The sequence below is a fragment of the Macaca thibetana genome, chromosome 15 (assembly GCF_024542745.1).
Source record: "Macaca thibetana thibetana isolate TM-01 chromosome 15, ASM2454274v1, whole genome shotgun sequence".
NCBI lineage: Eukaryota > Metazoa > Chordata > Mammalia > Primates > Cercopithecidae > Macaca > Macaca thibetana.
Genome location: NC_065592.1, coordinates 69,107,698 through 69,132,101, shown reverse-complemented (window position 1 = coordinate 69,132,101; position 24,404 = coordinate 69,107,698).

Sequence of the window (24,404 nt, the reverse complement as noted above, 5' to 3'; positions counted from 1 at the left end):
ATACAGATAAAACTATAGTCCAGTTAGTTTGCAGAAAAGGACCCAGGAATAACACATTTGAGAAAAGCACTTCTAAGGTCAAGACAAAAATCAAAGACTGACCCCAGAAACTATTCCTTAAAAGGAGCTAGGATTTTATAGTTAAATTTAGAGCAGTTTATCACCCCATGGTCTTATTGCAAATAATTGAGCAGTCCTTTGACAATTTGTGGGATTTAACAGTTGAGCGTGATTAGAGAAATACAGAGTCCTACGGTACTACTATCCCATGGATGCTTATTTATTTTTTTTAATTTCCATAGGTTTTGGAGAAGCAGGTGGTATTTGGTTACATGAGTAAGTTCTTTCGTGGTGATTTGTGAGATTTTGGTGCACCTATCACCTGAGCAGTATACACTGAATCTAATTTGTAGTCTTTAATCCATTACTCATCTTCCATTCTTTCCCTGAGTCCCCAAGGTCCATTGTATCATTTTTATGCCTTTGCATACTCATAACTTAGCTCCCACTTAAGTGTAAGAACATAGGACATTTTGTTTTCCACTTCTGAGCGATTCCGCTTAGAATAACAGTATCCAGTTTCATCCAGGTTGCTGAGGATGCCATTAATTCATTCTTTTTTGTGTGTGTGGCTGAGTAGAATTTCATCATATATATACCACAATTTATCTACTCGTTGACTGATGGTCATTTGGGCTGGTTCTATAGTCTTACAATTGCGAATTGTGCTGCTATAAACATGCATGTGTAAGTATCTTTTTGGTATAATGACTTCTTTTCCTTTGGGTAAATACCCAATAGAGGGATTTCCAGATCAAATGGTAGTTCCACTTTTAGTTCTTTAAGGAATCTCCACACTGTTTTCCACAGAGCTTGTACTAGTTTATATTCCCACCAACAGTATAGAAGTGTTCTCTTTTCACCACATCCAAGCCAACAGATATTATTTTTTAATTTTTTGATTATGGTCATTATTGCAGGAGTAAAGTGAGTTCCATTTTCCTGATCATTAGTGATGTTCAGCATTTTTTCATATGTTAGTTGGTCATTTGTATATCTTCTTTTGAGAATTGTCTATTCATGCCCTTAGCCTAGTTTTTAATGGGATTTTTTGTTTTTACTTGCTAATTTGTTTGAGTTCCTTGTAGATTCTGTATATTAGTCCTTTGTCAGATGTATAAATTGTGAAGATTTTAGGATACTCAAAGCTGTACCTCCCAAGGAGAACATCAGAGGTTAATACTATGAGAAAAGAAATAGACATTTAGAAAAATCATTCAAGCAGTCAGTAAACAATTTGAGAAAATAACAGTAACTAGGTGCAGATGTGGGGGAGGAAAAAAAGAAGTACCCAGAGTTGTTATAATATGTTATATATAATGTCCTGTTTTCAACAAAACAAAAATTTGAGGTATACAAAGAAACATGACAGTATGACCTACAGCCTATAAAGATCTCAGACAACAGAAATTTCCTGTAAGAGTGAACAAATGACATATTTATCAGAAAAAAATCATAATAGACATTTAACATATTCACAGAATTATAACAAAACATGATTAAAGCAGGCTATATGATGACAATGTCATCTTAAATAGAGCATACAAATGGAGAAAAATTATTTTTAAAAAAGCAATTAAAAATTCTGAGTTGAAAATATAGTAAGTGAAATATTAACAAATGCACTAGAGGGGTTCATCAGTGGATTTTAACTAGTGGAAGAAAGAATTAGTGAGCATGAAGACAGATGGGTAAAGATTCTGTAAGCCAAAGAACCCAAAGAAAAAAGAACTTGAGAAAGAGACAAGATCCTAAGAAAGTGCATCAACATATGTGAAACAGAATGTCAGAGAACAGGAGAAAAAGAAAGGCGACATATTTGAAGAAATGGTGACTAAAAATGTCCCAAAGTTATACAAAAACAATAGCTTGCATTTTCAGGAGCTCAATAAATTCAAATGGAATAAATACAAAGAGATTTATTTTAAAAACAAACAAACAAACAAAAAAATACAGACCGCACAGTCAAAACATTGAAAGTCAAACATAAGGAAAAAATACTGAAAGCAGCAAGAGAAAACTTAATCATTTCTTTTATAGAAACCCAATAAAATTAATAGCTGACTTTGATGTAGAAACCATGGATGCCAGAAAGTAGCAGAATAATGCATTCAGTGTACTCATTGAGAAACCAAAACAAACCAAAAAAGCCTATCAACCAAGACAACCTGTATCCTGCAAAGCTATCTTTCAAAAATTAAGACAAAATAATAAGTTTCCCAAATAAGGAAAAACTGAAAGTATTTTTGATAGCAGGTCACTTTACAGGAAATATTCAAGAAAGCTTTTTCAGGCTGAAAGCAAGGCATCCTGATATTATTCTGGATCTAAACAAAAGGAAGATGCACCAGTAAAGGCAAATATGTGATTCTAAAAGACAGTTTTAATTCTTCTTCTTCTTCTCTTAACTGATTTAAAGAGAAATTGTATAAAAATTACATATGTAATATATTGTGGGGTCTTTAACATAAAGAAATATAACACATGTGTAGTATATTAGTCAACATGAGCACAGAGGAGGTGGATGTGAGCAAATTAGTATTTGACTAAGTAAATAACTAACAATTGTAAAGTAAGAATTGTTGCAATGTATTGTCGGGCTTTTGATGTTAATGGATGTAATATGGGTAATAATAACACCACAAAAAGAGGAAATGGAAATACAGCAATATAGAAGTCACATTTCTGCATATAATTGGAATTAAACCAGTATAAAACTGAAGCTGATTCTAAGTTAATGTATATGATAAATCCTAAAGAAAGCATTGAAAAAAATCAAACAATAGTATAAAAAGAATTAACTATATTAAATAAATTACAATAGTACATTATAAAATACTCAATGCAAAAGAAAGCAGTAAAAGGGAAAACAGCAACTAAAAGACATGATATATATATAAAACACAAAATAAAATGGTAGAAAAATTTAACTATGTTTACAGTAAAATTAAATGTAAATGGACTAAAAATCCAATTGAATGTCAGAGATTATCAGACTAAATAAAAATGATTGAATATTGTGCTTTTTGCACAAGACAAGTTTTAGATTCAAATGTGAGTATACATTGAAAGTTAAAGAATAGGAAAGTATATGTCATGCAATCAACAATCACAAAAAAAAACTAGAGCAGCTATACAACTATCAGGTAAAACAGATTTTAAAACAAAAAGTATTACTAGACACACAAAAAATAACATTTTATGGGACTCCTATGCCCCGTTTTCAATAATGGATAGAACAACTACAAAGAAAACCAACAAGGAAATAGAAGACTTGACAATATAAACCAAATAGACCTGAAAGACATCTATAGAACACTCAATCTATATAGGAAAATGTAAGATATAAAATCAATTACCTGCCATTATATGTCAAAACACTGAAAAAAAGAAGAGTATACCAAACCTAAAGCAAGGAGAAGGCAGTAATAATAAAGATACATCAGAAATTAATAAACTAGAAGATAAAAAGCCAACAGGGAATAACAACAAAACCCAAAGCTACTTCTTTGAACATTTCCTCAAAATGGACAAAACTTTTTAAAAAGTTTTGTTTGTCTTATTTATCCTTTTTCAAAATACTAGTTTTGGGAACCCATTTACCTAGATTAACCAAAATGAAAATAGAGAGGATATAAATAATTAGAATCAGAAATTAAAGAGGTGACATTACAATTTACATCAGTGAAATGAAAATTATTGTAGAGTTAATTATACTGTGAACAATTGCACACCAACAAATTTAATAAACTAGAGGAAACAAATTATTAGAAACATACAAACTACTGAAACAGGCATAAAAAGTGGACAATCAAAATAAATTTATAATAAACATAGAGATCAAATTGGAAGTCAAAAACTATTTAGAAAAGCCAACATTGAGATGGTTTTGCCACTTGATTCCACCAAATATTTTAGAAGAATTAATATAAATTCTTCATGAACTCTTCCAAAAAATATAAGAATAGAAAATACATTCTACCTCATTAATGAGGCCAGTATTATCCTAACACCAAATCAGAAAAATACATCACAAGAAAAGAAAACTACCAACAACTAGCTCTTATAAATGTGGATACAAAAATTATCTGTAGTCATTAGAACTAGTGAACATGGTTAGTAAGATTACTGGATACACGATAAATATACAAAATCAATCATATCACTGTATACTTGCAGTGAACCATTAGGAAATGAAATGTGGCAAACAATTTTATTATAATAGTGTCAAAGATTAAAATATTTAGAAACAAGTTTTTAAAATTGCAAAATTTATACTCCAAAATTACAAAATATTCTTTAAATAAATTTCAAAATCTAAATAATTGAAAAAAAATCTTATTTATGGATTGAAAGACTTATCTCTATGATGGCAATATTCCCCAAACTGAACTACAGATGTTACACAATTCCTATCAAATCCCCTGACTTGTATGTATGCAGAAATTAATGAGTTGATTCAAGAATTCATAAAGTGGGGAAAGGACATTCTATTCAACAAATGGTGCTGGGATAATTGGCAAGTCACATGTAGGAGAAGGAAATTGGCCTTATCTCTCACCTTATACAAAAATCAACTCAAGATGGAATAAGGACTTAAATCTAAAACCTGAAATTATAAAAATTATAGAACATAACATTGGAAAAGGCCTTCTAGACACTGGCTTAGTGAAAGACTTCATGACCAAGAACCCAAAAGCAAATGCAAAAAATAAACAAAGATGGAAAGATGGGACTTAATTAAACTAAAGAGCTTCTGCACAGCAAAAGGAACAGTCAGCAGAGTAAACAGACGACCCACAAGGTAGAAAGAAATCTTCACAATCTCTACATCTGACAAAGGACTAATATCCAGAATCTACAAGAAACGTAAACAAATAAGCAAGCAAAACCAAAAAATCCCATTAAAAAGTGGGCTAAGGACATGAACAGATAATTCTCAAAAGAAGATATACAAATGGCCAACAAACATATGAAAAAAAAGCTCAACATTACTAATGATAATCAAACAATCAAAAAATAATAGATGTTGGTGTGGATGCGGTGAAAAGGAAACACTTACACACTACTGGTGGGAATGTAAACTAGTACAACCACTGTGGAAAACAGTGTGGGGATTCCTTAAAGTCCTGAAAGTAGATCTAGCATTTGATCCAGCTATGCGTATCTACCCAGATGAAAAATGATTTCATGGCATTGGCAGCAACCTGTATGGGATTGAAGGCTATTATTCTAAGTAAAGTAACTCATAAATGGAAAACCAAGCTTCATATGTTCTCACTCATAAGTGGGAGCTAAGCTATAAGGATGCAAAGGCATAAGAATGATACATTGGACTCTGGGGACTTGGGAGAAAGGGTGAGACCAGTGTGAAAGATCAGACTACAAATTGGGTTCAGTGTACACTGCTCGGGTGATGGGTGCACCAAAATCTCACAAATTAACACTAAATAAATTACTCATGTAACCAAGTACCACCTGTTCCCCAAAAACCTACAGAAATAAAAGACATTTAAAAACAGAAATCACATGAGATTGCCAGGAATCCAGAATAGCCAAACAATCTTGAGGAAAAAAAAAAAAAAAAAAAAAATAGAAAAAAGCAGGAAAGCTCACAGTTTCCAACTACAAAACTTGCTCTTGAGGAATTACAATTATAACCTGGTTCTGGCACACAGATAGATAATACATATCAATGGAATAGAATTTAGAGTCCAGATTGACCCATACATCTGTAGTCAATTGATTTTCAACAAGCACATTGAGATTATTCAATAGAGAAAGCATTGCCATTTCAAGAAATCGTGCTGGAGCAACTGGATAACCATATGCAAAAGGATGAAGTTGGATTCTTATCCCATAGAAATAATAAATTAATTCAAAATTGATTAAAAAGCTAAATTTAAGAGCTAGGATTATAAAACAAATAGAAGAAAATATAGGAATGAATATTCATGATCTTGGATTTGAGAAAGAATTCTTAGATATTACACCAAAAGCACAAACAGTAGAAGAATAAATAAATTGTATTTTATCAAAATATAATACGCTGTGCTTCAAAGGACATCAAGTAAATGAAAAGACATAGGCCACACGTAGTGGCTCATGCCTGTAATCCCAGCACTTTGGAAGGCCGAGGCGGGTGGACCACAAGGTCAGGAGATCGAGACTATCCCGGCTAACATGGAGAAACCCCGTCTCTACTAAAAATACAAAAAAAAAAAAAAAAAAAATTAGCTGGGCGTGGTGGCAGGGGCCTATAGTCCCAGCTACTTGGGAGGCTGAGGCAGGAGAACGGCGTGAACCCGGGAGGCGGAGCTTGCAATCAGCCGAGATTGTGCCACTGCACTCCAGCCCTCCATCCTTGGCAACAGAGTGACACTTCCCCTCAAAAAAAAAAAAAAAAAAAAAAAAAAAAAAAAATTAAAGAAAACACATAGAGATTTCTTTCACAGAATGGGAGAATATATTTGCAAACCATACATTTGATAACAAATTTGAAGCCAAAATATGTAAAGAACACTGACATCTCTGTGATAAACACACACACACACACACACACACACACACACACACACACAGGCAATCTATGGGCAAAGGATCTGCATATTTAAAAATGGGCAAAGAATGGAATTTTTTTCTAAGGTAGATATACAGGTGTCCAAAGAACACATGACATGATGTCTAACTACTATTAGTTGTTATAGAAACAGAAATCAATATGGCAATGAGATGCCACTTTCTACACCACTAGGACAGCTATAGTCTGTCCTAAAGTCAGAAGCTAAAAGTCAAAAGCTAAAGTCAGAAGGTAAGTATTGGTAATGACGCAACAAAGGAAACTCTTATAAACTGTTGGTAGACATGTAGACAATGTAGTTGCATTCAAAAACAGCTTGGCAAATCCTGAAATCAATTAAGCATAGAGTTACCATATGATCTAGTAGTTCCACTCCTATTCATATACAAACAGAAATAAAATATATGCCATTAATTTGTACATTAATGTTTATAGAAGCATTATTCATAATAGGTAAAAACTGGAAACGATCACTAACTGATGAATTGATAAAGACAACGTCATATGTCCATATAAGAGAATATTATTCGCCCATTAAAAAGGAATTATACGTTCAACAATATGGATGAATGTTGAAAACCTTAGGCTAACAGAAAAAGGCCGGTAATTACAGACCATATATTATATGATTGTATTCTTATAAAATGTCCAGAACAAAAACAAAAATCTACTGCAACAAAAAGTACAATAAATCAGAGGTTGTCTAGAGCTGGGAGCTGGGAGGGGAGCTTTGAGAAGAATGGTGCTAGCTAAAGTTTTTTTTTTTTTTTTTTTTTTTTTTTTTTTTTAGGAAAGATTGTTTTTGTGTGTGGAAATAATGTCCCACAATTAATTGTGATGATAGCTTCACATGTCTGTGAATATATTGAAACCATTAAATTCATCATTTTACATGGGTTAATTATATAGTATGTGAACTATATCTCAATAACACTATCTTTAAAAAACAGTATAAATGTATTTTTGTTTGAAATTCTTTTTTATAAAAAGGCAACTGCATAAAGCAAAACTAATAAATATTTGTTGAGAAAAACACAATGTGTAAGGACATAATTTGTAACAATAATCATATGAAGGAAGGGTAAAACTTAGTACATAGGATCAAAGGTTTTGTATACTGTTGAAATTAAGTTGGTGTTATTTTAAACTATAATGTTATAAATTAAGATATTAATGGTACCCCCCAGGGCAGCCATTTAGAATAACACTAAAAATAAATAGAAAAATAATTAACAAGGGAATTAAAATTGTGCGTTATAAAATATCTATTTAACACAAAAGAATACAGTAATGGAGGAATGAAAAAAACAAATAATATAGAAAAGACAAATTGCATAAAGTAAAAAACTGAATAATACATTGTTGAATTTGTTACATATAAAAATTATGTACAAATAGTATAAAAAAGGCAGCGAGGAAACAGAGCTATATAGGAGTGACAGTCACACATTTTACTAAAATTAAGTTAGATTAAAACTGAAGTCGATTCTGATAAAATAAGTTGTCTCTTGTAATCCCTAAACATTAAAAAATTAAGTAAAAATATCTAATGTAAATAATTATTAAAGTAACGATGATGCTAACCTAGAAATACTAACGATGATGCTAACCTAGAAATAAAAGAGAAACAGAAGAAAAAGAAATGAGACATATAACAAAACAAAACTAATGTGGTAGATGTGTACCATATCATCATTGTTAACTCAGTTGGGAAACAATCTAAATAACCAGTTTTCAATGTTGAAGTATACTTTCTTTTGCCTTAATTATACAAACTCAACACATTTCCAAAGTTACTCATGTCCCCATTTCCTTCCAATCTCTTAAGGAGGGGTTGATTCATACATTTGTGGGACAATTAGACTCTTTTGTTTGCATTTCTTCCTTCGATTATCTGGTCTCCTCAATTATTATAATTATTATTTTAAATTTGCCATCATTAAGGTTCAATCGTTCAAGATCAATGGGTTTTAATCAATCCAAAATACAAAGGGGCTTCAAAAAGTTAATGAAAGATAGAACTAAAAGCCAAAATAAAATATATAAACTGTTTTTACATTTTTGTCTTTTCCAGAATGTCATAAAATTAGAATCATACAGTGTGTAGCATTTTTAGACTGTCTTATTTCACTTTGACATGCACTTAAGCTTTCTTGGTATGTTTTTATAGTTGTTTTTTTAAACTCACAGAATAATATTTAGTTGTATTAGTTAATGCAATTTCTTTATTCATTCACCTATTAAAAGCCATTTTGGTTGCTTTCAGTTCTTAATGATTATGCAAAAGTTGCTGAAATACTTGCACCATAATCTTTCTTTGGACATATGGATTCAAACAGTTGGGTAAATACCTAATAGTATGTTTAGTGCACTGTATGGTCAGAATGTGCTTAATTATGCAACAAACTGTCAGACATTCTCCTAAAATGTCTGTGTCATTTTAATTAGCTCCAAAAATTAATGAGAGTTCTTTCTACTTTGCATTCTTTCCAGAAGTTGGTATTGGCAATATTTTAAGTTTACCCATCCTAATAGGTGTGTAGTAATATTGTTTTATTTGATTTTGCAATTTTCTAGTGACAAATAATGTTGAGAATCTATTCATATAGTTATATTTTTAGTTCTATGTCCTCTTTGGGGATGTGTTTCTTCAGATTTTGATGCATTTTAAATTAGACATTTTGTTTTTAAAGTTGAATTTTAATTTTTCTTTGTATATTTTGGATACACATACTTTATAAGAAAAGTCTTTAACATATATTTTCTCTCAGTCTGCAGCTTCTCTTTTCATTGCCTTGACAATATATTTTACATCACAAAAGCATTTCATTTCCTAAACTTCAAATTGCCTTTCCTTTTTCTCTTATTTTATGAATGATGATTTTGGTTTTGTATCTAAAACTCATTGCCAAACCCAAAGTCATAAAGATATTCCTTTATATTTTCTTCTAGTCCTATAGTTTTGTTTTCCATTTAGGCCTATGGTCAATTTTGAGTTAATTGTTTGAAAGGCATGTGTCTACATTCATTTTTAAAATCTTTTGCATTTAACAGCTCAATTTTTTCATAATCATTTGTTAAAAAGAGTATTTTTCCCCACTAAACTGCCTCTGCTCTTTTGTCAAATAACAGTTGACTTGTGTATAGGTATATCTCCAGGATCTTCATTATTTTCTATTTAACTTCATGTCCATTTTCTTGCCAATGCCATTCTGTCTTAATTACTGCAACTTTATAGGAATACATAAAGTTAGGTTGTATGATTTCTCTGCTTTTTGTGTACACTTTAACTTTGTGTTGGCTACTCTGAGTTTTGCCTTTCCATATAAACTTGAGAATTGGTCTATAGATATCTATAAAATAGCATGCTAAGATTGTTACTGAGATTTCATTGAATCTATAGATCAATTTGAGAAGATCTGTCTTTTTTAGACTATTGAGTATTCCAATACATGGGTAAAGAATATCTCTACATTTATTTATAATTTATTTTATTTCTTTATTCAGAGTTCTGTCATTTTCTAAAAATAAACCTTGAACATATTTTATTGTATTTGTACTTAGGTACTATATTTTAGGTGCTATCTTAAATGGTATTTTGTTTTTGATTTTAAACTGCCATTGTTCATTACTGGCATATAGAAAATAATTAACTTTTGTACATTAACCTTGTGTCCTGCATCCTTGCTATCATTGCTTATTACAGTTTTTTTTATTGATACTGTGGAATTTCCTGTGTAGACAATCATGTCATCTGTGAACACAGATTGTTTTATTTCCCTTCCAAATTTGTATCTTCTATTTCATTTTCTTTTTTTATTACATTACCTAACATTTCCAACACTATGTTGAATAGAAGTTGTGAGAGGAGACATTCTTGTCCTATTTCTGATACTAGTTCAAAAGTATCTATTTTCTCACCAGCAAGTTTGATGTTAACTGTGGCTTATTTGTAGATATTCTCACTCAAGTTAAACTTTTTCTCTATTCCTAGTTTGCTGAGAGTTTTTGTTATGAATGAGTAATGACTTTGCCTAGTTTTTTCCGAATCTACTGATGTGACAATATGGTTTCTCTTCTTCAGCTTGTTGATGCACTGAATCACATTAATTCATTTCCAAATGTTGAATCAGCCTTGTATACCTGTAATAAATCTCACTTGGTCATGTTTTGTAATTCTCCTTGTACATTGTCGGATTTGATTTGCTAATATATTGCCAGTTGTTTTCCATTCTTATAATATCTTTATATAGTTTTGTTATGAGGGCTTTAGCTGGCATGTACTGACATTGCTTTGGCAGTGAATGACCGCTGTCTCACTATTGTTTGGTTGAAGTAGAATTCCAGGCTTCCCAACTGGCTTCCAATGATACCCAAGGGAGAAGTTTCTTCTCATCACTGTTTGGAAGGGGTTGTAGTTCTGGCTCCCCTCAAGTCCTCAACTGATAACTCCCTGGATTTAAAGAGTAGCAGTGGCTATTTTACTTTCCCCACATGTTCTCCACTCACGTAGAGATGGGGAGGGAATGTTTTACCTCATTACTTCTCAGCCAAGGTGAAAGTCCTGACTCTCCTCTAGGCCTCCTCTGACACCACTCCATGGAAAGTGGTAAGAGGAACTCATCATTGCCTAGCAAGGTGGGAAGCCTTAGATCTTCATTCAGATTTTGCTGTTCTGGAGAGTGGAGTGCGTCCCTAGTTTTTATGTATGTGTGCACATCTGTTTCTGTGTGTGTGTGTGTTTGTGTGTGTTGTTTGGCTTCAGTTAACTAGTTATTTTCTAGAGCTTTTTTGTCTAGGCTCCTTTTCTGGTCCCTTGGCTAGATAAAGTAGGCTTTTGGAGCTTTTTTTTTTTTTTCTTTTTTGTTGGGTACTTTTTGTTGTTGAGAGAACACCCACCAGTGATTTCACATTAGTAACAAATGCTTGGAGCACTATGAAATAAAACTTACTAGAGATTTCTATACAATAAAGAGTAAAATAAAAGGAGAAAGATATCATTTAATAATTGCAACCGATCACACACACACATAGCACATGCACAGAAATTATTACTATTTAACTATATGTACTTAGGCACTTGACAAAATAAAAATTAAAACAAAAAGAAGTTTTCTACATAATGATATATTTTTAATTATTCAAGATATTATATTCAAAATTGTATCTTACTGGTTTTTAATAGTTTAAGCATTTTTTCACACTGAGCATTATTCTATCATAAAAAGTTACTTATTTTTTCATTGCCACAAGCTACATACGAATTATTTCATCTGTACTTAACTAAAAACTGATTTCAGTATTAATGAGAAAAATGGTTTTAGAGCTGTCAACAGAAAAAATGTGTCTCCACTTTGATGAATTCTTTAGAGAATTTCAGAGATTATTGTGACTATAACTGCTTTTCACGAGGTTTTCTGATTTTGAAGCCTAACTATTGCTTCTCTGACTCATGATTTAAATAGTTCTGTAATTGTTTAGTGACTAGTCTTGCATTAATACACTTTTTATTTTATGAAAGAATGAATTATCTGCTATATATTTATCTAAGAACCAAAAAGTAGTAGGTTTATTTTTAAGGTCTCTAAGCTGCAATACTTTTTCAAAAGCACTTTCATTTTGTTCTTATATTTGCAAAACAGCTTCCTCCTTAGAAGGCCACTTGTCAATTATAAACATAAACACACACACACACCCATGCATACACACTCACAAACCAAAAGAAAAGAAGAATATAGAATACCTGTAGTAAAAATGGATTGTTATTATGTAATTTATCCCAGAATCAAATAATTTTAAAGGTGTCAGAGTTCTTTGAGGATGTCATTGGACAAAAACATATTAATGTTATTAATGTCAATGTTATAACTGTCATTCACAAACATATACCTAAACAATGTTCAGCATAATTTTGTTAACAAATGACAGTACTTTAAATTAGAACAAGGAGTTAAACCTATGTTAATATTTTGTATGTATTTTTGTATTCAGTTTCAGTAAAGATTTTAAGTAAATAATTGTAGTATATAAAATTCAAGATACATAAGTTAAAGGAAAATTATTTTAGAATGAAGACAGCTGACAATAAAACCGAATCTAGAAATTAACTTCAGTGTCAACTAATTAAATATCAAGTATGACCTCTACTCCAAATATTTATTCCTAATTATTCATTTATTTTTATTTATATTTTTATTTATTCATTTGTATATTTACTTATGTCTTGCTTATTTGTTTTTAGTTTTGTTTTTTAACAGGATACATTTTTTAAAAGTTGTTGTACAATCCCTTACATAAGAAATTATTAGATCTTTGATTATACCAGTGTAATTTTTACTACTGCACTTAGATTACAAGTTTTTTTAGAGCAGAGATTATGTCTAAACATCTGTATCTATATGGTCTAATAATGTTCTTGTATGTATACATTATTGTTGGAATTTCATAAATCATTTTCAAAGAAACCATTCTCTTCATATATTTTAATTACAAAACATAGAATTTTATCTCAGTTCTGCAAATATATCCAAACTCCTATGATGCAATAAAAATTTATAAGTGAATAGATATTATAACTTACTTTAAAAGTAAATTCATTTTTCCTATTATTTAATGATACTGGATGTTTTCTTATCAACATTTAAATGATTAGATTTAGTTATGAATTCTGAGTGGATCTTTATTCCTCCAACTTCCTTGTGTAAATTCTGGCATACTTATAAAAATAAAAACCAACATCCACACTTCTTTTATATAACCTATGCTTACCCAATTTGACAAATGAGGTTCAATGCTGAAGACTTGTACTGAATCAAGAGAAATAGTTGCTGAGAGAAAGGCTAGTAGATTATATTCCCTGTTTGTTTTCAAAAAGATGAGCTAAATAGCTAGAAAACATAGAACACTCTTGAGAGTTTAGAGAACACCGAATTCATCACTCTAGTGTACAATAAATCTCTTCCTTTAACAGATTTATTTCTTTTATCAAACAGGGCCTCACATAATGGATAACACTGGTATAAAATGGTGACTATTTGTGAGAGATGTTGCTAAATGCAGGCATTATTCCAGTATTCCAGAGGAAGAGAGGGGAGGCCCAGGATAGAGCAAGTGCACAAGACAGACTTTAAAGAGATCGTTTCCATTCAAGTTTAAGAATGACTTGCGCCTCTATAAAAGTACATTCTTTTTGTGATGTAAGCTTGAGGAAAGGGAAATAGATGTTAAGAAATCTTCCATAAGAACATCAGCGCGAGTCCTACATTGAGACTTTAAAACGTTTTTTATCCAGATCTATGTACATTTTTCCAGAGTAAAAGGTTCCAGAAACACTGCTATTCTTAGTTTATATGCATGTGGCTTTTATGGTGTAAAGAAGAAAAAAGGAAAAAACTCAGATAAGGGTGAATTCAGCCTAATTTAGTGACATGATGTCACTTTGTCTTTGATTTCTGTCTCTGCTTTGGCCTTAAGTTTCATTTACAGTAGTTACAGTTAAGCCTCTAAATATTTAAAGTTCAACTTTTTTTTATTATTTTCTTTTTTTAAAGAAAAAGGAAAAGAGTCAGTGCTGACTTTCAGTGATTTGGGGTAATGAATTTTCATACATAAAATCTTATAGGCTCTCTCACAAGAGGTCAGTTGCCAGAGTTTTGGTCAGGTCAGTCACCAGAAAAAAAAAAAAAAAAAAAAGAGGCACAGTTCCCCTTCCTATTGACTCATTGGCTTCTCCAGAGTCATGCACTTTCTTTTTTTTCTTTTTTCTTTTATTTTTTTGATATGGAGTCTCGCTCTGTCGCCCAGGCTGGAGTGCAGTGGCATGATCTCGGCTCGCTGCAAGCTCCGCCTCCCGGGTTCACGCCATTCTCCTGCTCAGTCTCCCAAGTAGCTGGGACAACAGGTGTCCGCCACCACACCCGGCTACATTTGTTTTTGTGTTTTTAGTAGAGACGGGTTTTCACCGCCTTGGCCAGAATGGTCTCGATTTCCTGACCTCGTGATCCGCCCACCTCGGCCTCGCAAACTGCTGGGATTACAGGCGTGAGCCACAGCGCCCGGCCAAGTCATGCACTTTCTAAAGCGAGAGAAACAGGTCAAGACGATCCATGGTCTATACTCGGCTCACTATTAAGGTATATTAGAAACAAGAAAATTACTCTCTGCCCAGAGACAGGCAGGGATCAATACCCAATAATGTAAATCAAGCCCGCAAAACATTGAAAGACAACTAATGTTTTGGGTTAGTGATTTTACAGAAAAGTGGTTATTTCCATGTTTGCCGAAGTAGAATAACTGGGGCCATTTTTTAGGAATCATGCAAAATAATATGTAGAATACACACACATACACACACACATACACAAGAGATCATTCTTTTCACCAAAAAAAAAAAAAAAAAAAAAAAAAAAAAACAAACACCCTGACAATAAATACTTTCCTGTTAGAGGTATGATTTAGATATATTATTACTGAGTGATACAATAAAATCCCCCTTAAATCATGTTTACATTGGGAGAAAAATGTTATAATATTTTCACATATGCTTACTTACTAAAGTTATTTTAGTTGTCCATACTATGATAAACAAGCTATATTGAAGACAGTATTTAAGGTACATATGGGTACAACTTATGAATTCCTTTGAAATAGTTTTTAAGTTAATGCAATGACTGCAGGTGTGTAAATAGTTACTTAAAATATTTGTCTAATGGATGTAAAAGCTAAAACAATTGATTAGTGTGGGAGTACTTAACATATTTTAAAAAGGGCAAACTCTCTCAGTAAATCAAGGCAAATAAATGGTCCTTACACGATAAGGCATTTGACAATGTCCCAAAGATCCTCCCCAAAATAACTGCCCTACTGCTCCAGGATCAGAGAGGGGAGTCAAATCTACAGAAGCTAATATTATAGACACAACAATCTATATTGCTTGATACCAGCAGTGGTGCCAACAGCTCCTAGACCAGAGTCTCTAAAAAGTAGAACCACCTTACTACCTGAAGTTGCAGAGAGTCAAACTGTAATTTACTACATATTATGCTAAACCCTGCATGTCTCCCAGAGTGCAGAATTTGAGAATTAGGGAGGCTTTAGTGTATACAAGCTAGAATGTATTTTTTTTCTCATGTGATGCATTACATTTTTGGGTTTTGGCATGAGAAGCATGTTCTTGGAGATTAACATAGAAAAGAGCAGTGTCTCAACCATTCTTTTTGGAAAAAAATGATAACAATCAGTGTCTACATTAACATTAAAATACCATTCATGAATAGCTATCCTCCTTCCATTTTGACACAATTGTTATAAAATCTCTACACATTAAAAGGAAAAGAAAAGGGAATAGTGTGCATAGTTATAAAAATCTTCTTGAGATGTCTGAAAAATAAAATCATTTGCAAACATTGTAAATTCATTGATTTGTAAAGTTAAGCATAATAAAATACATTAGATTCAATTTTTCTAAAGATGGAATGTGTTAAAAATGTATCAAATATTAATGTAGCAGAGAATATAAAGGAAAACATGCATACAACATCTTTTAATAGGATTGTGGCAATCAAGGTTGAGTGTATTTAATATAAAAAGAAAGAAAATAAATCTCTAAAATAAAAATAGCATTTTTTATTTTCTCTGATCTGTTATATAGTTGTTAATTGCAAAACTTAATATACACATATATGTGTACATACAGGTCTATATAATACTATATGTAATTAAAGTCATAGAAATACCTCTTAAAAATGTCTAAATAATCGAATGCACAACTACTCACTATTCTTCCACTTCCCTACTACTTGTGAAGGAATTACGTTATAAGCAACAGTGAGAAAAAGTTAGGATTTTAAAGCTCCAAGCCCCAATGTTAAAGTTTATAGAAAAAGTATGTCTTTAAAGTCAATGAAAAACAAACTATTGATGTCCTTACTGAGATAGCAAGGTTGATATAGATATATATCTATATAAAATTATTGATAGTTTTAAAAAGATTGTAGAAGCTGCTGGCCAAAAATCGGTCAAGTAAATGGGCTTTTTGTTTCTCAACATATCAGGTTCATCAGAAAGCAAAAAAAATACTTTCATACATTGTTCCCAGGCATTTAGTATCACATACTCAGGATAAGAAATGCAAATATCAGGCCTCAAACAATGCTTAGTAATTATTCTTATGTTTCTAAGCTATTTCTGGTTCAGGTGTCCTATTTGACTACGATCAAAGAACAAAAATTATTAAGATTTTTTTCAGAAGTACTCAAAGATTGGGAAATTCATGACATCTATTCCTGAACCTGTCACTAATGTTTTAAATTATGCTGAAAATTTGACTTAACTTTTTTCGTACGTAAATTTGTAGTGAATGTTATAATATTATTTTCCCTTTTCCAGCAATTTGTGAAAGGAGATTAGAGAATATTTTGAAACCATAGTTATATAACCATGAAATGTAATCATATTCAAGTGGATAAAATATGGCTAGATAATAATACAAAATATGTCTGAAAACAAATTAAATAGGCTTTCATTAGTTAACTATAAAATATGCTATTTCACTCACCAGAATAAATATATTGATTGCCTATCATGTTCCTGACACTGTGCTAGCCACTCAAGGTAAAGTCATGAAAATAAAAATGATCATTCAGTCCCCAGTGTCGCAGATTATACATTTTAGTTGAAGATACAGATATTTTGCAATTATATATACAGATAAAGGTGTGTCATTTTGGTAAAGGACAAGAACAGGGTACTTGGAGAAAGTATAATAGGTCATTGACTGTGGAAGTCAGGGAGTTTCTCTAAGAAATGACATTTGAATTAAGGTTTCCAAGATGAAAAGAAGGAAGCAAAGCTCATAGTGAGGAGAGAGGCAGCAAGGATCACACAGAGAAATATCTGAGGTTAGTGAGAAGCTCCAGTCATTCGAATATTTGCTTGAATTTCTGTATTACTGAAAGACAGAATTAACTAAAAAGAAAGAAAAATACGTTTGCAGATCTAAAAAAAGAGATATTTTAATATGTTCTGTTCCACAGAAAGGAATTTAGACTAGAAATGCAGAAAAATGCATGATAAAATTATAATACACTTTTAAATGCTAGGGAAACCAAGAAGTGTAAGAGGAAGAAATGAGCATGGTAATCAGTTGATAAGTTCTGCTACAACCATGTGTTGTATCCTATTTTGCAATATTTATGTGTTCTCAGACAAAGACCTCCATAGTCCTTTCTCTCTTATTTTTTTCTATCAGTCTGATCTCATTTTTTTCATGTAAAATTAATGGACTAAAGCCTTGATGTCTGTTTTTCATCACTCTCTAAATATATAAATGCACACATACACACATATATATAATGTTTATATAATGCATGTATCTATTTGTTATATGATATACATTTAAAGTATAATACATATGTAATTATGAACACATGTTTTTTCATTTGTGTATTTTGTACATAACAAATCACCCTAAAAGTTAGTGGCTATAATGTATTATTATCACTCATGGCCCTGTGAGTTAACAGCTCAGATACCTGATCCTCACTGGTATATCCCATGCCTAATTTAGTCAATAGCTTCTGGGCTTGGAATCATCTCAAGGCTCATGTGAGTTGGGTATCCTCACTCATGTGTCTGATTTTTCAGCTGGGATGGCTAAACAACTAAAAACTGAGTAGTTACCTTTCTCTCTTTTCCATGAGACCTCTCAACAGGACAACTTTGCGCTTACTGAAAATATCTCCATCTTGTGTTGGATTTCCTACGTGGTAGCTGCCTTCTCTCAGAGACCCTGACAGAAGCTAGAAGGTATCTTATGACCTAGACTCATAAGTTTCAGAATGTCAATACTTTCATATAAGTGGTCACATAAGTCACTAAATCCATACTAGATTCAAGGAATGGGTAAATAGAATTCATCTCTTTTTCTCCTTTTGTAGGAGTAGCAGTGAAATCTTTGTATTAAGTAGCAGCAATAACCCATTTAACTACTCACAATAATCTGGACACTGACTGATAGTTTTTCTCTGGCTCTAATAAATAGAAAAATTAAAGTCATTATAACAAATTGGAACAAATGAAGTAAATGTTAACAAAATGAAGAAACTAAATGAAGGGAAAAAATGGACTGGGAAAGATATGACAAATTGAGTGTCATGCCTTCTTAAAAGATGAAAACTTACGAACTTGTAATATACTCCAATATCTCTTGAAAATTCTCATGCAATGATAAAAACTTCAGATAATTTAAGAACAGGTTAACTGTCACAATCTACTATGCCAAGTAATACCTTAGAAGCCCAAGGTGAGTTAATATGAAATAAGTTGCAGATTTAGACAAATTTGCAAAAAATGCCAAGAGTAGTTAACATGTTACATTTTGTGAAATTGTATTAAGTTTTGACACAGATTTATAAAACTAAATTATTTATAATAAGAAAAAGCATAGTACTATTACAGACAAATATATTTCTTTCAAAATTGTAAGCATATAAAGCTGATGAAACAGTGAGCATCCTAGGATTTACAGTGTGAAAAATTTTAAAATTTCACTTCAAAAATATGTTATGCAACTCTTCTTTTTAATGTTATCTAACAAGTGTATCAGGACATTACAGATATAAAACTTTACTTTTCCAGAATCCATCGTGTCAAAACAATTTGTAAATAAAAACAAAGAATTACACAATGAAATATAAGAAATTAATTAAATTTAAAGGTCTCAGATACTATTAAAGATAAATCTTCAAATTGTGCCTTTATTTCAAAAGTATCTACTTAACTTTCACTAATATTAAAAAGCTTTAATTAAAAATATAACTTCATTAGGTAAAGTGATTAACATAAGCACTAGGGAAGATTCTATTTAAAATTATCTGTTTGAGAGTATTTAATGTTATATAATAACATAAAATTGTTCATATATTTAACTTCATTTGCAGATTTAACAATTTAGAAATTTCTAGAGCAAAAACATTTCAAATCTTACCACAAACAAGCAAATGTTGCATACAGCTCTGCTTGCAATACGCAAAATATGTGTATAATGTATTATACAAAAACCAACTTGTATTTTACTGACTTTTTAATAGAAATACAATTGATGAAGACACCACATTAATATTGTCCAACCATGAGAAATATTTAAAGCACACACACTTATTCAATCACAAATTTCTTATTTTGTAACCAAATGTTGCGTAGGTTCAAAAGGTTTGTTCCTCTGATGAGAATTATGTTATACAATATGTGGACTCAGCTAATTGATCTATTTAAAGGCACAGATATAAACCTAATAGAAAAACTTGACTCCTAATAATTTACTAAACTTATATAAGGACAGTAAAATTTTTCTTAAAAAGCAAAACAAAGTTTTTAAGGACTAGATTTTTCTTTTATTTGTATCCTGTTTAAATAACGTGATATACCATGTGGTTTTTGCTTTTCGTTTTGGGAAACTTCCCCTACATCCTGGTTCTTGTTTTTATTTTGTGTATTATCATACATAAATCTAGTGAGTACATTTCTGATCCAGAGTGAAAGGTTATCTCACCACCATCTTATGTATGTGAGGTTGGCAAAGCAGTAGAATATGATTAGGGACCATCTTTAGAATATGTTTGCTCTAAATATACCTTCCATGAAAAGCTTTAAAGATCTTTTTTGGGTCTGCTAAAGTTAAAATGAAAAGTGACTGTATTTGCACAATAAAAATAGTTAGATGTAGGGAAACGCTTAAGCATACACATGGTATTATAAGCTAATATTGCATTTAATAAAAAGACACAAAATGACTGTAATAGTCATTACAATAAAAGCACTTTGAAAATATTGTTTTACTACTTACTAAGATAAAGAATCAATTTTTAAAAAGTGTAGTAGGATTAGTAGAAATAAATAGGAAACAAAGGAACTAATTACATGTGCCTATTTGAGGCCTATCATATAAACCAAGGACATATCTGGAACCCAACTAAGAAAGATGGAGATCTTGACCAAGATGGAGTTGCAAAATACTTCTGATTTCTTTGGTTATTATGGGCCCTACTCTTTCTATTAACGCAGCGTCATAATTTAGATAAAATAAACCATCCTCTGGGATTTAGGATCACATGATCTTGGTAAGTTTCTCCTTGTGAGAAGAATGGAGAAGACACTTGGGATGCATTTTTGAAGTGAACAAAACATGAGATAGGAGATCAGAGAGATTGATTTGTTAATGAAACATAGAATGACCTTGAGCCTGTGTACTCTGTGTTCCAATTCTCTTTACCACATGGTCAGAGTGAGTAAATTAAAGCCATCTCTTTGTAGACCCATATTGCCTCATCTGGATTGTCTGTAGTCTCCTTGTTTAATGAGTTCTCTGGAGATGTATTCCATTGTAGAAGTTTGATGTTCAGATTGCTCAGTAATTCTAAATTACAGCTAAGGAGGTCTGAGTTTTTTCCAAGGCCTTATAAATAAGACTAGAAAATCAAAATCTTAGATAAAGAGAAGCCACGAAGAAGTTATATGTACACTCATGTTTCCACTAGAAACAAATTTAAGCAAAATTGCAACAGGTTCTTCTGGTAAGTTCTTTATATCAGACAGAAGGTAGAATTGTAAAAAGCAAAACTTTTATTGATATTGAGATTTTTTTTCTATTTCAACACAAAATAAAGCTTTTATTTAAATTCTCTATTCATCAGGGCCAGCTGAGTATAATCTTTGTAGTCTTTTCGATTCCTAATACATGTTAATTTCTGTTTCCTCTATATACCCACAATATTGTTTAGTGCTTGGTATAAAAGTTTGAAAAATGTAGAAACGCGGGGATCAATAAAGGTCTACAAAACTTAAAAATTACATTTCAACAACATTTCTATGTTCCTCTTACAGTTTCAGAAACACTAACTTGATAACTTAGAATAATTTAATTTAATTTTTCTTAGGCTATAGGTAATTCTTTCTGTATTCACTATAAGTTATAGGAGAACAGTAATTTTAACTTATTATTTTTTGCCTTAGCATGAAAATCTATCAAGTTTTGTTCTTCAATAAATACTTACAGGACTAGATAGAATTGAATTGAATTTATTCTACCAATTGCATTAAGTAACTTTTAGTTCATTTTTAATTGTCCTATCATGATAGTATCTGAATACCTTAATCAAAATTAAAATAATTTCTATTGGAAAAATAGCTAATTCTAAAATAACTTAAAAATATTTTTTACAAAAATATGTTGGAGAATAAAACTTACCACCCTTTTGATGAGACAACCTCTTATTCATGGGGCCATTACACATGATACAGTGTCTAGTAAATGTTATGCTTCTGAACTTCTGTCCCTTTCCAGATGGGTGCAGTTGCTTTTTAATGATATTTTTTGCAAATAGCTAACTTTCAAAACAGACATAAACCTTAATTATTTTGATAATCACCAGAGATTTAGCACAAATTAGAAAAAAAGTCAAGTTGTGGAATATAAACCATCTTATAGGTCATCTGCATGCTTTTATTTGGTACTTATATTTGCTGTTTTTGCAACATAGATTCCATATTATTGCATGCAACAGTGAAATAATTAGATAAATTAAGAACTTAAAATGTATTATTGATTTAAATATATACTCTATTATTTTGTCCTGTTTTATTATCTTTGCCAAAAAATAGTAAAATTTTTAATGACAGCTCTGAGTGTCATCCGAGTTCAGTAGGATAAAAAGAAATATTTAAGGATGATGGGCACTCATAAAATGATGTTAGTGCTAACAGTACCAATGATAACATTTTACACTGTGGATATGCGTATAAATATTTTTAAACTTTAACTGAGTTATAGTCCTAAAACATAAACTTTATGATAACCCCAGGCTCTTGATATTCAGAACTGAAATGCAATTATTATTTATTCTAAATTTCTCTGGAAATGCTCTTGTATTAATTTATTATTTCAGTAGGTATTGATTACCTACAATATGCTAGGCACTGTACTGATTATGAGTATTAATTTGGTCTATGGCTAAATAATATTTATTTTCCCATAAAAGAGATGGAAATATAAACGTCTTATGCTTCTAAATGAGATGAATATTAGAAAAAATGTTTCCTATTAAGTAAAATGAAAATGTCTACATGCAGGAGGGTCAAAATAAGCAAGTGTAGAAGAAAAACATTTATTATTTTGAAAAACACAAAGAAATGTTTTAGGATTAAAAAAGAGAAATGAAGCTGGATGAAAATGAAGCAATACAGTGAACTGAAAATAAGAATTGTGCCTCCTACGTCAAATATATGAAGGAGTGTTGACAAATGCTAAGTCTTTGTGACATTTTCTTTGTTATTGTTACAAATAGAAAATTGAACTAGAAAAGAAGGAAAAATCCTAAGTTACCGCCTTACAAGTTATACAAAAGAAAGTCCTTCAAGCTAAATAAAATGATTCTAGATGGTTACTAAAATTTCCCTGACAATATATGGGGAACAAATAAAGTTAACAAATACATAAATAAATATAAAGGGTAGAAAAAACATATTTAATAACCTATTCCTTTTCTTGTCTGCTCTAAAACTACATAAAGTAATAAAACTAGTGTTAACAGCGTTATAATGTATAAAAATACATGTAATTTTATGACATTTATAACATATAGAAAGGAGGAGGGAGGGGACGTGTACTGGAGCAATGTGTTTTACTATTTACAATTAAATAAGTATAAATAGAAAAAATATTATTTTAATTTATGTTGCTAATTATGATTTCTAGGGAAAAGATAAAACAAAATAACTCAAAAGATTAAAAAATAGAATTACAATGGTTCATTAGAAGATATCTGCATAATATAAAAATGCAATTAGGGGATAAAAATTAAAAATCCATATAATATAAAAATAAATAGCAGAATGACAACATAAGCTTTTATTGGTGATTATATTAGCTATAAATGGTTTAAATGCTCTAATTAAATGGCCAAAATTGGCATAATAAGCTTAAGAAAAATTAGGCTACAAACTATATAAGGTCACTGGACAATTACTTTAGATTCAATGACTGAATATCATGAAGAAAATAAAGTTAATATTTACCATGAAATAAGCAACAAGAGAACTGAAATAACAATCATAATTTCGGAAGGAAATACACCTTCGCAAAATTTGTTACCAGAAACAAATAGGACATTTTAATTATAACAGGGTCAGTTCATCAGAAACATATAACAACTATAAATATACATGAACCTAAATACAGAGTTCCGAACTACATGAAGCGAAACCAGACAGAATTGACTATATAGATAGACACTTTGGCAACAATGCTTGGATATTTTAATACTTGATTTTCAATACTGGATGTGGCAAATAGACAGAGGTTCAGTAAGCGAGTAGAACATTTGAACAACACTATAAACAAACTAGCCTTAGCAGATGGCTGTACTTAGCAGATAGCAAAACAGTTTATCCAAAATAAACATTCCTCTAAAACATACATGCAGTATTTTCAGAAGATACCACACATTAGACCAAACACAAAAAAATTCCTAAACAAATTTAAAAGTATTTAGATTACAAAAAGTATATGCTTTGAAAACAGTAGAAATATATTAGAAACAAAAGAATTGAGATTCATAAATATGTGAAAATTAAATAAACTCTTAACTCATAAGTCAAAAATAACATCACACTGGTAATCAGAATATACTTTCAGATGAGTAAAAAAACATAACACGAATATTTATGCAATAATTGCTTTGAAAATCAATGATCTGAATATACCAATTAA